The sequence below is a fragment of the Malaya genurostris genome, chromosome 3 (genome assembly GCF_030247185.1).
Source record: "Malaya genurostris strain Urasoe2022 chromosome 3, Malgen_1.1, whole genome shotgun sequence".
Taxonomy (NCBI): Eukaryota; Metazoa; Arthropoda; class Insecta; order Diptera; family Culicidae; genus Malaya; species Malaya genurostris.
The window spans coordinates 230,414,780-230,430,001 of NC_080572.1; positions in this window are offsets into that span (position 1 = coordinate 230,414,780).

The following is a 15,222-nucleotide window of genomic DNA, read 5'->3' on the forward strand; positions in this document are numbered from 1 at the left end:
AGTTCTCATGACATTATTTTAAATATCGTCGTTTTAAACGGCAAATTGAGATTTTAATCACTCATTACCCTGTAATGTCAAAACTGCAAATCGTATCGAATTTCAATCTTAACGTGTGACAATCGATTGAACATTCCATGAGATGTCGAAGTAAGTTCCACTTTAGAGTTTTTCGTCATTATTTATGGTACTTCCAGAGCCGGTATTCAGGAACTAGCATATCCCAAAATGATTCGAATGGCCATAAATTAATACGCCAAACAATTTACATCTTCTATATCGGTATGCATTTTAAAAACTCATCATCTGTAACTCCAGAATCGGATAAAATTCACCAATTTTGGATGGGACCTTAAATCCTTTTATTTGAATTTTTGTTTTTGAAGTTCGATTTGGCCTTTTTGAAAAAATGATTAAGCTTTGAGAAACGATTCGATACTGGAACCGAACTTCTAAAATCGGTGTAGCCGAAATCAGTTAAATTCACCTGAGTAAGAGAAATCTTTAAGAAATTGTAGTGCGAATTAAAATTTGGGGGTACATTCCGAATCAAAAACTGAATACCGCTTAAACTGAAATTAATTTATTTCGTTATCGACTATCTAAATCAGCAAACCCGATCAACCTGATTAATTTATGTGAAATGGACATTTTTATTTTAATCACCCTGTATCCCCGAAACCGGAAGTTGGATCTGACTAAATTTTATAGGATTTTAAGACCTCTCTTTTGAATCATAGATGATCATAGATTTATTTTGAATCTTAGATCGGTTCAGCCATCTACGAGAAAAATGAATTGCATTATTTTAATTTCGTTTCATATATCATCCTGTGGTTCCGCAATCAGAAGTCGGATCCAAACTTAATTCAGGAATCTTGTTTGGGAGTATACTACTTTTCATATGAATCTCCGAGAAAATGGAGTGAAATTATTTGTCACACACGCATTTGATGATCTCGACGAACTGAGTCGTATGGTGTATGGAAGTCATGTTCTTCCAGCATTTATTGCTATAAGTAGTTTAAATCAATATAATTATGGAATTACTTTTAACTCGAAAATGCTGATACTATCTGGTTTACATATGCCGTATTCGAACGATTATGTTGCCAAAAACGAACCGTGCTAAAATCGGTCCAAGGCAAATTGTCATGAAAAAGGATGCTGAACACAGTCTCTTTGTTACTTGGAAACAATTGTATGTCACAGTATAAAAAATCGTGTTTTCCGTTGCTCCCAAGCATTTCTTTGCCAGACAGCACTCAAAACTTCTACTGCTGGAATGAAGGGAAAAGTCGTTTACACAAAAATTTCGATATCTCCGTTAAAAATGGACGGATTTTACCAATCTATGGCTTGTTGGATAGCTATTACCGTGCGGAAACATATTCTGTTTTCAAGGTCAATTGTGACAGATACTGTCAAAAAACTGAAAATTTCGACATAAAACTTCGTATAACTCAAAAAGTAAACATCCTATCTCAAAACCATTCATTAGCGTTCTGGGTGACGGGGAGACCTTTCATTTGCGACTAGTTTGATCAAAATCGGTCCAGCCATCTCTGAGATCTCGACCTCTTAGTTGACAACACACATACAGACACACACAGATACACACACACGGACATTTGCTCAGTTCGTCGAGCTGAATCGATTGGTATATGTCATTCGGCCCTTCCGGCCCTTGGAAAAATTTTCTAAAGTTTGAGCGAATTCTATACCTATTTTTTATATGTATAAAAAAAGGTAAAAAGTTTTGTTTCATCAAGACAATGCACCGTGTCACATGTCGATGAAAACCATGCTGAAATTGAACGAATTGGGCTGCGAATTGCTCCCTCATCCACCGTATTCTCCAGATTTGGCCCCCAGTGACTTTTTCCTGTTCTCAGACCTCAAGAGAATGCTCGCTGGTAAAAAATTTAGAAGCAATGAAGAGGTAATCGCTGAAACTGAGGTCTATTTTGAGGCAAAGGACAAATCGTACTACAAAAATGGTATCGAAAAGTTGGAAGATCGCTATAATCGCTGTATCGCCTCTGATGGCAATTATGTTGAATAATAAAAACGAATTTTGGCAAAAAAAATGTGTGTTTCTATTAAACGATACGAACTTTTCAGCCGAACTAACTAACTGAGGAGAAAGTTTGCATCACTGGGAGTGCGATGCGGTGTCCTGGTGCTGCTCTTAAAAAAAGTATAATTTCAATGTGTTGTTTGATACGTATAGTTAAAAATTTGGTTGAAATAGTTATCTTGAGTGACAGTGCAGGTGTGGCAAGTGTGTGTTTGCAGTGAGAGTGCTATTTATTGAATAATATTGAATTAAAATTAAAACCGTAAAAAGTTTTCTAAATCGACCTCAAATCTTTTTCAATTGATAGTTTTTATCAGTAGACGGTCGAACAAATCTATTTCAGTTATTCTTTTAAGAATCGAAGAAAAATAAGTTTGAAGAATACCACAGTATTATATATGATAGTATGATTGATATGAGGAAGGCATCATTACACCACTAGGTGGATTAAAACAGGTTTTTATTTTATATTTTCAGTGGTCGTGTTTCATCTCGGGTGGTTGATAGCAGAGCGAATGGGAGAAAAGGGATACTGGTGAGATCGTTCCTTGGAGATATTTTATATTTTTCTTACTTATTATTTTTCTCCTGAGTATCGAAAATCAGGTTTTGTTGAGATCATATAGTTTATCAAAACATATCCGGATCTCTTTCGCTCCCTACTAACAAATCTCCTATCCCATGATGCTCGTGGAGATACAGTGGTACCCGCGGTCTCTAGAAACAACGAGTATCGGACTAACATTCCTTCCTTTCCCTCAGTAGCACAGCCTTTCGTCGTAGCCAGCGTCGTTATTGATTATTTTATAAAAAAAATAGGAGTGAGTGGGTATGTACAGTGAAAATGATTTGCTTGTCCCAAGCTTCATTATCTGGGTTCATTATACATTTTCACTTATTCGGTCAGTCACGAAGTGCAACTACGGGCGATCTACTTCAGCTCAGCTCAGCTCAGCTGGATGTGAAGTGTTTTGCTATTGAATCGAACTACATGTTTAAACACTTCATTTTCTAGTGGAAATGAGTGCAGCACAAATGTATGTGCAAAACACTTGATTCGGTCAACTGTGTTTCAATTGAAAACTATGTAGAAAACCATGTCACATTCGTATGAAATTCATATAGAATCTAGAGGTAACGATATATCTTATCGTTTTGATATGCATTTCAGATAAATGTTGCATGATTTCCAATAAATATGAGTTAAGTGTATATTTTTATGAATTGCATGTGTTCTACATGTAGTGACAGTTCAAATTCTTTACACATGATGTTAGCTTGAAAATTATTTCCAGTGCAGATTCATATGAATGTTTTACCACAGACTAACAGACAAGACACTCAAATTGGATTCTTTAATTATTTTAACGGTTATTTCGAATATTCCTTTAGTTGGGACAATTCTCGCATATGTCATGATGACGCCACGTTACCCTATTAAAAACATCCAGTCTGTCATATATACTGTGTTTGTTTTTGCCTTTCTCATATAGAAAGGTGTCATATACCATTCGACTCAGTTCGTCGAGTACGCAAAATGTCTGTGTGTATGTGCGAATGTGTGTGTAACGTTTTTTTGCACTAACTTTTCTCGGAGATGGCTAAACCGATTTTCACAAACTTAGATTCAAATGATAGGTCTTGAGATCCCATAAAAAAATTCTGAATATTATTTGGATCCGACTTCCGGCTCGGGAGTTATGGGGTAAAATGTGCAAAAAAAAGAAAATATGTGTTCTAACTTTTCTCATAGATGGCTGAATCGATTTTCACAAACTTAGGTTCAAATGAAAGGTCTTGTGGTCCCATACGTAATTCCTGAATTTCATCAGGATCCGACTTCCGGATCCGGAAATATAGGGTAAAGTGTGTTAAAAATTGTATACCATCACTGAAAATGGCGAAAAACCTTTAAAAAAATTCTAAATCGACCTCAAATATTTTCCAATTTATAGTTTTTATCAGTAGACGGTCAAACAAACCGGTTTCGGTTATGCTTTTGAGAATCGAAGAAAATTATTTCGAAGAATACCACAATATTATATATGATAGTATGATTGATAAAGACTGTCCCTGAAAGTATGGATGCACTTTGATTTCGCTGTAAAAAATTCACAAGTGTTAGATATTGAAATTTTATTCGATATACTGATAATATTAGACTACAACAACAGAATATTATTCTTAACATTTGCTGCTTAGCTATTGTAGACTAGCTGGCGCACCTTCTTGCGAACGTTCCTCATTAAATTCCGTACAGACTTCATGGCGACAAGTTTTGACACTTTTTTCCAATCTTTTCGAACTGTTGAATGGTTTTGGCTGCCGAGACATGTTTCCTAAGATGTGCCTTTGTCGATGCCCAAAATTCTACAATTGGTAGAAGTTGTGGGCAATTTGGTGGATTCATGTCTTTTGGGACGAAAATGACATGTTTGGTAGTGTACCATTCTACCGTTGATTTCGAGTAGTGGCAAGAAGCAAGATCTGGCTAAAAGACAAAAGGAACCTTGTGGCTTCGAATCATGGGTAGAAGTCGTTTTTGTAAACATTCCTTGATGTATATTTCGCTGTTCATTGAAGCAGTGGTGATGAAGGGTTTCGAAATCCTACCGCAGCTACAAATTGCTTGCCAGACCATAGCTTTCTTACCGAATTTTCGACTTCTCGCACCGTATTATATTGTGGTCCCGGCAAGGATTTGTAATCGAGTTTCACGTAGGTTTCGTCGTCCATGATCATGCAGTTCAAATTTCCAGCAAGAATCGTATTGTACAGCTTTCGAACCCTCGGCCTGATCGATGCCTCTTGTTTCGGACTACGTTTTGGTTGTTTCTGCTTCTTATAGGTTCGAAGATTAAAACATTCTTTATCACGAAGAACATTTGACTTCGAAGTGTTCACTTTTTTGGCCACATCCTGAACTGAAACCTCATTCTTTTGCTCGAACGCCTTCAGTTTACGTTTATCCAACTGAGGGTTAGCAGGACCTTTTTTTTGACCCGTTTTCGGTTGATCCTAAAAGGTGTTTTCCTCACCGAACTTCCTGATTGCATTTCGCACGGCTTTTTCACTTACTTCTTCCATTTTTGCTATCTTTCTCAGTGACAGTCCGCGTTCTGTGCACCATTTGTACACAATTTTTCGACGTTGTTCAGCTGAAAGTCCACGCATTTTAAAACAAACGAATGAAAACGAATAAACAACTGTACAAGTGGTTAGAGAAGAGTGTAAACAACAGGACGCAGCCATAAAAAATGACAGATTCTGAACCATTTCAAATGGCAGCGGCTTTTGGTTGCGTCCATACGTTCTGGGACAGTCTTTATTTCTAGGTCATATATGTTGCTGGCAAACGAACCAACTTCGGCTATTCCGGTTATCTGAATCTGCTTTCGGAAGAATTGGAAATGGTGATTAAAAACTGCACTGTGAGATCCTTACTCACTTTTCTTGAAGATGGCCAAATCGATTCTCACAAACTTATAGGTTCAAAAGAAAAATCTTACAGTTTCATACGGAATTCCTGAACCAGTTGTGGATACTACTTCCGGTTCCGGAACTACAGGGTAAACAAAATTTATAGAGTTTGTTAGATTAGGGTCGAAAAAACTTTCCTATTCCTATTCAATGAACGAGCGAACTAGCGAATTCCACAGTAACATTTATGATGTTAAGAGTAATATGAGAAAGGCATCATTCCACCACTAGGTGGATTACAACAGGTTTTTACCGCGAAATTGTTTCCGGTTCCGACAAAAGAGATGACTATTAACGATTTTTGCAATGAATAATTCGTTTCCGTTTTTTACACTCCATGTTTTTTTATCCGGTTTTTGTATTCGCGAGACGCATTTTTTGGCTCAATAGATTTTGTGAACGAACGAAATTGCAGTTTCTGAAGCGAGAGGTTTCCTCATGAAGTTTTGAATAATTTGGAGGACAATATTGAGCGTGTTACCAGTCCACAAATGCAGTCCGATTTGTGCGAGAAAGTGGTCAAAAATTGGACCGACCGTATGCCGTTCGTACAGAAGATTTGGCCATATGTCCAAAATAATATTCAAAAACTAATTACCATGAATTGGTCTTTCGAATAAGATCAAATTTTGTATTTGTACATATTTGTATGATTTATTTAAAAAAAAAGTTGTTATACTCTTAAACACCCTTTAGTAGGTTTCGCTGGGCCCACATAAATTCAAACAATGATTTTAGCCGACATTGTTTACTGCACACACAGATAGACAAATGATTCGTAACAACACAGGACATAGTATCTCGAGTAGTGCTCGTACACATACTACATGGAATGCGGGCCTCTCACAGAAAAGACGTGAATAGTTTCGAACCGTGTATATTTTTGTTGCGAACAAGCCCCTAGATGACCCAATACCAAATTTCATGACAATCTATCCACTTGAATAACAACTGATTGTGTCAGACGAGTTTCGCATTCATGCATAGAAGCAACTGTGAAATTGGATGATTTGCGGTACGGATTGGTCCATTATCCTCTGTATTCTCCAGATCTGGCCCCCAGCGACTATAGGCTATTTCCAAACCTGAAAGGGTTTCTCCAGGGAAAGGAATTTTCGTCGAATGCTGAGGTCAGTGCAGAAATGGTAGCCTACTTTGAAGGCCTTGACAAATCTTTTTTTTTGAGTGCTTGCTCTAGATGGAGATAATACTGAAGAATAAAAAAGTTTTCACGGCTGAAAATCGACTTTTTCTTTGTTAGGCCCTGGGCTTCTCATTCCATGTATAATGCACTAGCTTAAATGTGTTACGACTTGTCGATTTTGTGATACCTTATGATCAAAAAAGAAACCTGTTTTAATCCACCTAGTGGTGTAATGATGCCTTTCTCATATCAATCATACTATCATATATAATAGTGTGGTATTCTTCAAAATAATTCTCTCCTCCTGCGGCAATACATGCATGCCAACGCTTGATCCAATTTTCCTTACAAGTTTTATAGGCCGCCAAAGGTATGGCCCTTAGTTCACGCTGCGAATTCTCTGTCATGGTCTCTACGGTCTCAAAACGCGTTCCCCGTAATGGCAATTTGAGTCTGGGGAAGATAAAAAAGTTACACGGGGCCATATCTGGAGAGTACTGTGCTTGGTTGATGATATTGGTTGAGTTTTTGGACAAAAACTGCGACACAACCAACGCTATGTGAGCCGGCGCATTAACATGAAATTCAGCTTCTTTGGCACCAGCCGAGAAGCGACGCGTTTCAAACCCAAAACATCAGTTAAAATGTGTTCGGCTGATCCATAAGAGATGCCCAACAACACAGGGATCTCATCATGATCCAAACCTGTTCGACCACCTTTGAAGCGTTTATACCACTCGTATGCCTTTTATAACATTTTCAACGTTTAGGAACACTTGAATCCATTTGCAACACAAAATTTGATGCACACACGTTGTTCTAAATTTTCATCCATAATAAAAAATCGCCACACGAACATTTTTCAACTTCTTTGTATAGACGCCAAACAAAAACTAATCGTACGATATGCGTCAAAATTTGACAGAATGTGTATAAAAGTGTTGCCAACGTTGAAAGAATAAAAGTTTACCGATTGGACAAGCGCAGGATTTTTAAAATGAAAATTCCGGTTCTTTTTTGATCATAAGGTATAAGTGAACTACCTTTACTTATGAACAGCCTTGTAATATGAGATTAGATGTATGGTATGTATCGCCGGGTTGTTTTATTTCGATTTAGGATGTATTTTGAACATTGTGTATTACCACAGGGAAAAAAATTAAACAAAGACAAAATTTTCACTGTTTTATTCATTCTTCACCTTGTTATATTAAATTAGGTAATAAACATCTCCTTTCGGGTTTCGATTTTTTTTTCGATTTTTTCCGTTATGTAATTTTTACTTAATAATCAATAATCGTAATAATAATAATAATAATAATAATAGTTATTTTTCGCTTCTCTCTTGATCTACTATTTAATTCTCAGTAGTGGATGTACTTTCCCCTCTCTCTTTCAATCACCGCTTTGCATACGAATACAGGAGTTTTGCTTCGTTAATAATTGGTAAGTAATATTTGTTTTTGCTGTTCGTTAATCATAGTTTGGTAATTGTAATTTTCTCTCCGACTGTCGCCGTATTCCACTGCTGACGGTACTAATTCGGTTTCCGTCCGGCGCTCGCCTCAACTCGCGTCTATTTACATTTAGAATTCTGTCCAACACTCATCGCCTGCCCGGATGAGTGTCAATTTTGAGTATATTTGTGTGTGTGTGTGTTTTTTTCTCTTTGTTTACAATGCACTAATCTATGTACTTCAAATAGCTGTGTTCTGGCTTGCATGTATGGTTGGGTTGAGTGTTTTTCAAGAATGTTTACTGGGTGATGAGTTACTTCTATGATCCGTGTTTCGTTTGAAAGCGCGTACATCGGTTATTTTGTTAGCTGAATATCTCCGGTAGCTTAACCCTCCCCGAAGGTGACCGAACTCGAAGCCGAATAGACCCCGAACGTCATCTTCGCGTGAGTGCAGTGAACATTCGGTCTAAACGAGGTAGGAATACTCTGGCTTGGTTGTGTTCCTTCTCTCATTCAATCGTTTTGTTTAGTTATTGTTTTACGGTTTCAATTTTAACAAAGTAAAAAAACTGTATATCGATTTGATTAACGTGTGAGTGAACGTGTGTTTGTTTATCTTAGTTGTTGACTGGTTATTTTCTTGCAATACTTTACTTGTGTGATGTAGTTTTCATTGTGTTTCGACTTTTAACTAATGAGTAAAGTTGTTCATAAATTTCCTTACGAATTGTACATAACCTTGTGTCGGTTCTGAGTATTTGCTTAAATTTCGCTTACTAATCTCAATCTGATTTTGTTGTCTTTTTTTTATTTTGTTGATTACTGACACTCGTATTGTTCGAACTCGTATGAGCTTCACTATGCTCCCCTCTTCGGGGACAGGAAGTCTCAAATTTTAGATAACATAACGAAAATGTTTACAAATGTACTTTCGTGTACTGTGAACGTTCAGTTCGACTAAATTCAGTGCGCCAATTGGTCCAGAAACTGCATGGGAAGAGTTCGATTCGATTCCGTGTTCTATTTGTTCGTAGACCTCGCTCAGTTGGCTATGAAAAGTTGCGGGTTGCTGAATTTTTGAGATGACGTCTCATTCACAACAAGTTTATATGGGTTATTTGATTACCTGATGACATTTCAGTTCGCCATTGGCTGCTTCGATTGACTTTTTTCTGTCTTTCTCTCTCTTTCTCTGCACGAGCCTATCCTTTGGCAGTGGTGAGCGGATATGATGACGTCACCTCTACCATTATGTTCTGAAAGTCTGCTGGGTTATTGTGTTTAGCGATGATGAGAGCCCATCAACAAATTCGGTTTCGATTGCAGTTTCTGGATACGATTTAGGTGTGTTGGTGAATGTATGGAAATAAAGGGGTTCTAACATTTGCGATATACATACTTTATATTTCTCTCGCTCTCGTTTCACAGTTATATTTTGTTAGTGGAGTTACCTTCATCTCTCATTTTTGCAATTAGTCAAAGATTTTACATTGTTTTGTTTTCGTGTAATGATTTACTGGCATGTTTGCAAGTTGTTTGAATTTTATTCAATGTATAATGTATTGATTCCTTTTTGTTTAGTTATGTTTACCTCTATACGTTTGTATCGTTTAAAAACCATTTTGGCAGTGCATCAAAAATTACATTACTTTTACTCTAAAGGTTTCCTTTAATGCGGTACGCGCTATATTGTTACAGTGTTATTTTTGAGTTTCCGTGAATTGTCTAGACACCAACAGTCAACAAAACTATTGGCATGTTGTTCCACTTGTATGGACTGGACAGTTATTCGAACTATCGGTAGCAGGAGAGCTGGTTGTGGCTACAAGTGAATTTCATCGTTAGTGGTCGTATCAGGACTCTATACAAAACCATTCCGAAAAATGCAGCGGTGATTCGTGCAGGACTGCGAGTGGCGAAACGTTTAGTAAATCAAGTGACTAATCACCTACAGAGGCGTTTCGAAGGGTCTAGCATCAGAGATAATAAAATTCAAAATAAACAAAAATGACGAGAAATAAGTGTCGCTCTCAGCTCCGCTTGCAAATTTTGAGAGCGAGATCCATGTTCAGACATAAGCGGAACAGTAGTTTCAAAATGGTGTTCTTTCTTTCATTTACCCCTTCAGTCATTTTCGATTTTCAGTGAAAGTCTTACACTGTGCAGTGTCGATATGCTACCGATACTTCGAGAATCGATAATGACAGAAAATAATACACAATGATATTTCCTATTGATGCTTGTATCTATAGTAGTTTTGGTTTCCAATGAGGTTCCATTAATCATATTTTAGACATTCTTTATAGTCAAACGTCACAGATTTTCAATATATCGATGAAAGAATCAGAATTGAAATTCTACTGACTCTCTCTGCAGACGTTATTTCGGTTTTGTCTTGTCATATGGGAACGAGTGAAGTTGGCATTGATACTCTCTTTTGTTTCAACAAGAGACGAAAATGTTTGGTTTCTCTTCGTTTGTTATGCATGCGATTTCTACCAGGGTGGCAAGTGACCGGGAAAAGTCGGGAATTTTAGTGTAAGATCGGGGAAAAAATTATTAGCCCTAATCATAGTAACTAAGGAGCCTTATTGGGCTAATGCTTACCCTAATTGCATCATAACTTGTGTCAGTAATATCATCTTGAGACAGTACTTGTATTGTAATCTTGGTATTGGTTTCAATAGGATTCCACCGTTTGCATGGAGTATTTGATTTCCTTCTTTGTAGGCTAAAATTGGTTTCTGAGAGTTAATAAAAAACCTTAGAAAGGTTTAAAAGATGGTTTTATTTATTCAGAGAATCTATGTTTAGTTTCTTTTTGAAGATCATCAACTATGAATTTCATAGTAGGATTCACAAGAATGCGGGTGTTGATGTCGACGAAGAACAAAATTTAGATCATCTCAGTTACTAGAGGCATGGATTGTTGTTGTTTTTTTCAGAGCAACAAGCGTCCATTTCAAATTTTCTTTTTGTTCTGTGTCGCCAAAATTCAATTTTGAAAGAATATCGTATATGCTGTTAGATGGAATCGGCTATACGGGAGGAGAATTGTACTTTGTTTATTCATTTTTAACCGCAGGTATACTTTTTTCTAGACTACATCAGATTTAAATATTATTGGAATACACTAGAGATGGACAATCCGTTCGCGAACAGTTGCAAAGAACTAGTGGATGAACGCGAAGAGTGGGTGAACTGGAGTTCTGTATTGGAAAATTATAGTCCTCTATTGAAAATAAGTATTTAATTTTAATTATCAGACTTTAAGTTTAATTTTCAATTATTTGGTTTTCAAATGACTGATGGTGTTTCTGGGAGCCTAGAAAATACCAACGATAATCGAATTTGGTGTGAAAGTGATTGCAAGAATTTTAATAAATGGATAAAATTGCAAGAATTTTAATGCTGTATTCCTTTGTGAAATGCAATACTGAATACTTTTATCATACCCGTTGGCCAGATAGGTTTCTTATTTTAATCCTACTGTTACCTCGAATCAATTTGAAATAGTCAAAAAGGCTGAGCATTTTTTCTTGAAGAGATAGTGGATACGAATAACATTAGTAGCGCAGTAACAGACAAAATAAAGATGGAATACATTGAGCTGGGTGATAAATTGTCGAAGCAATTTTTAAACGTAGTTCCAAGGATCATTGAAATCTTAAATCTTCTATCAAGCAAATCCTCATTATCTCGAACAAAAACGTATTGAAAATCTTGTGGCTCAACGTATTGTTGATAATGCTAATTAAATGCTATTAAATGCTGGGAGCGTAATTAACAAAACAGTACTCAAAATCATATAATCGATACGAGGCTGTCGAACCGAAGAAACAGTTTCTAATCAAGATTAGAGCTGATATTTTTACTCTGAAGATCTCCACTCTTCTCACCCTGTTAACAACTGGAAGACAGATCCGGATGAAATTAGTAAGGGCCACAAGAAAATCGGTTCAGCCATCTATGAGAAAATTGAGTGCTCAGGAATGTTCCATACATACATACACACATACAGACATTTTCTGATCTTGACGAACTGATTCGAATGGTATATGACACTCAGTCCTCCGGGCCTTGATTCGAAAATCGGTTTTCACAGTGATTGCATAACCTCTCTAAATGAGAAAGGCAAGAAAGACTTTTTACCATTGTTATGTGCACTTGTCATAATGAATTTTTCCTATTTTCAAATCGAGATACAAGAAAAAAACTTCATTTATCAACTCTCGATGTTCTTTTGGAATTGGGATTTCTACTCAAAGCTTGAACGAGAGAAATATTTGGAAATATACTGAATATGGGTGATTTGTACCTGTTCTAAAAACCGGGAACTTTTATCTCGCACACCGGGAAATTGAAATCAGCATTCCGCTTGCCACCCTGATTTACGAATGAGACAGTGAAAGTTAATATGAGGCCGTTGGATTGATTTCTTTCATTGAGAAAGCGTGACAATTTCAAGCGTTTGAATTAGTGATGGGCGAGCGTTCACGAGATGTTCATTTGAACCGACTCGTAGCAATGAGCGAACGAATCACGGCTCTTCAAAATTGAAACGCTGCCTTCAAGAAGAGCCTTGGCTCCAGAGTTTTATGTTATTTTTTCAAAAATCCGTCTCTGGATCCGAAATTTATCTGGATTTGTCTGTGTCTAACTATGTACAAGAAAATTTTGACCGGGCTTCATTTTCAGCGAACAAAAAAAAAAGTTTCACCTTCTATCGTCTACAGGCCAAAATCGCGGAGATCTGGTGAGATGATAAAACCTGATAAAATTTGTAAAATCTGACAAAAGATCTGGTTTGTTAGAGTGTCTGTCAAAACGAGAAAAATCTGGTATTTGACAGATAAATCTGAAATAATGGCAACGCTGGCTGCCACCCAAATTTGACAACCGTGCAGTCTAAACTAGCCGAGCTAGTGATGGGAGATCGCTCACGTACCCTTCAATAGAATCGCGGCTTTCCAAAAGAACCATGCGACCCTATGTCTCGACGCCATCTTGATAAGATCAAAATCGGAACTTCAAAATCAGCTGATTGCAACGTAAACAAACAATCAAAATTAGTGAATTTTGAGTTGACTCTCACAATAACTTGTCGGTTTAGCTAAAATACAGCAGACAGTGTTTTGGTATATCAAGTGCAGGTAATTTTCACAACTTCAGAGTCGCGATGAGTATCAAAACATCGCAGTGTTTGGGGCTCAAAACGCGAGGGGCTCAACATTATCGGTGTACTTTCAAATGGCTGGTGCTCACATACCGGTGGTAGATGGCTGGAGCCATGTCACTCAGCATTAAAATATTGGCCTTCTAACTACAATTCGACATGTAGTAGATGCGTTGTTGTTCAAGCGACGATGTTTTCTAATGAAACTGTCAAAATACATAGGAATATTTATTCTCCAGTGAATTTACGAAAATTATTCTGTTAGGAAAGGAGAGAAAAACGTAGATTTCTTCTAATTGGAACTTCAATTAATTTATTTCAATATCCAGCAATTTGTTAAGGTTTATGTCACCTCACATTAGATGATTCCGAATGACGGCACAGCAACTTCCCGATCAGATGGTAATAACAGAATTATAACAACTGAAGTAATTTATTTCAAAAATATTTTGTAACAAATTTTGAAATATTTTTGGCTGGTAAGCTGTTAAAATAACAAAAAATCATAACAAAAAAGACTCTAGCGGGAACAAAATCGTAACAGATTTTGAAACGTTTGTATAACAATTATTATTGAATTTGATATAACTACAGAAGTCCGAAAACAGAAATTGATAACAATAGTTGTAATAAATTAGATAACAAATTTAACACAGAAACACTATATCACAGTCAACTTTAAGCATCGTTTCAATCCAAAATTGTTGAATGATTTTTTTATTAAATGAATAATTTATTTAATAATCTGGTTTCTTGCTTTGGTTTTTTGAAATTCTGAGCATTATATTTCGATATGAAGCAACAGAAGAACTCATTTTTTCAATTAATTAACTTCATCATGAGTTTTGCAAATGAAAATAAAACATAATTGATTTTGTTCTTATATTGTTATATTATAAGTTTTAACTTTCAACTGTTTTCATTCGTTGAATATCTCAAAATAACACAAATTGTTATACATATCAACTGTTGTTATACTTGTGTTATGATTTTGTTATGCGCATCTGATCGGGTTATGTTCTATTGTCAGATAATTTTCGTTTATAGTCCGATAAACTTTCTTTTCACTGGATTATCAGTAAACATCTCGCTGTGTTGCAAGATCATATCGCCAAAGTACGGATACAAATTCTCCTTTCTCGTGAACTTGAATTTTCACTCGTTGAAAGTTTTACGAGAAGTGTATTGCTCAGTAATAGAAATCGCACCTCATTGTAACGATTTCCGTTTGGGGCGTGTGTCATTGTTCGAGTTTATTTCATTGCTAGGCTGTCAGCATGCACTCAAAAAAAATTCACGTTCGATTCACTTGAAAAATCACGTAGAATGGTTTCAAATGTCAAATTGGATATTTTACGTGACTAAAATGAATGTTATACGAACATCCCCTAAAATGAATAGATTCATCACATAAGGTTTACGTGAATTGACCAAACGTCAAACAATCTACGTGAATTTCCAGTGTGAAAAACTCGATTTTGAAAATGGCGAGCAGTGGCCCTCGAAGTGTAAGTAGTGTAAATATTTGCGAGAAAAGTTATTTAATTACAATTTTTTACTCCATCGACCGGACCATTCCAGTATGAAAGTTTCCATGTGTTCAACTGGACCGAGTGCCTGCGTGAGTCCGGAAGTTTACCCGATCCTGCCGAATGCTTCAAACAGGCCGTCGGTATGAAGCTAGAGACACTGGAACCATGTAATGCGACTTCAACCTGCATCGGTAGTGTTGTGGGAGTTCTTGGATCTCGACTTCGGCTTCGGTTGGATGGCAGTGACAACATAAACGATTTCTGGAGGCTTGTCGATTTGAGATACCACGACGTTATTAGTTGCTTTTTAAGCCATTGGAATTATATGACAATTTTCTGAAATAAATATTT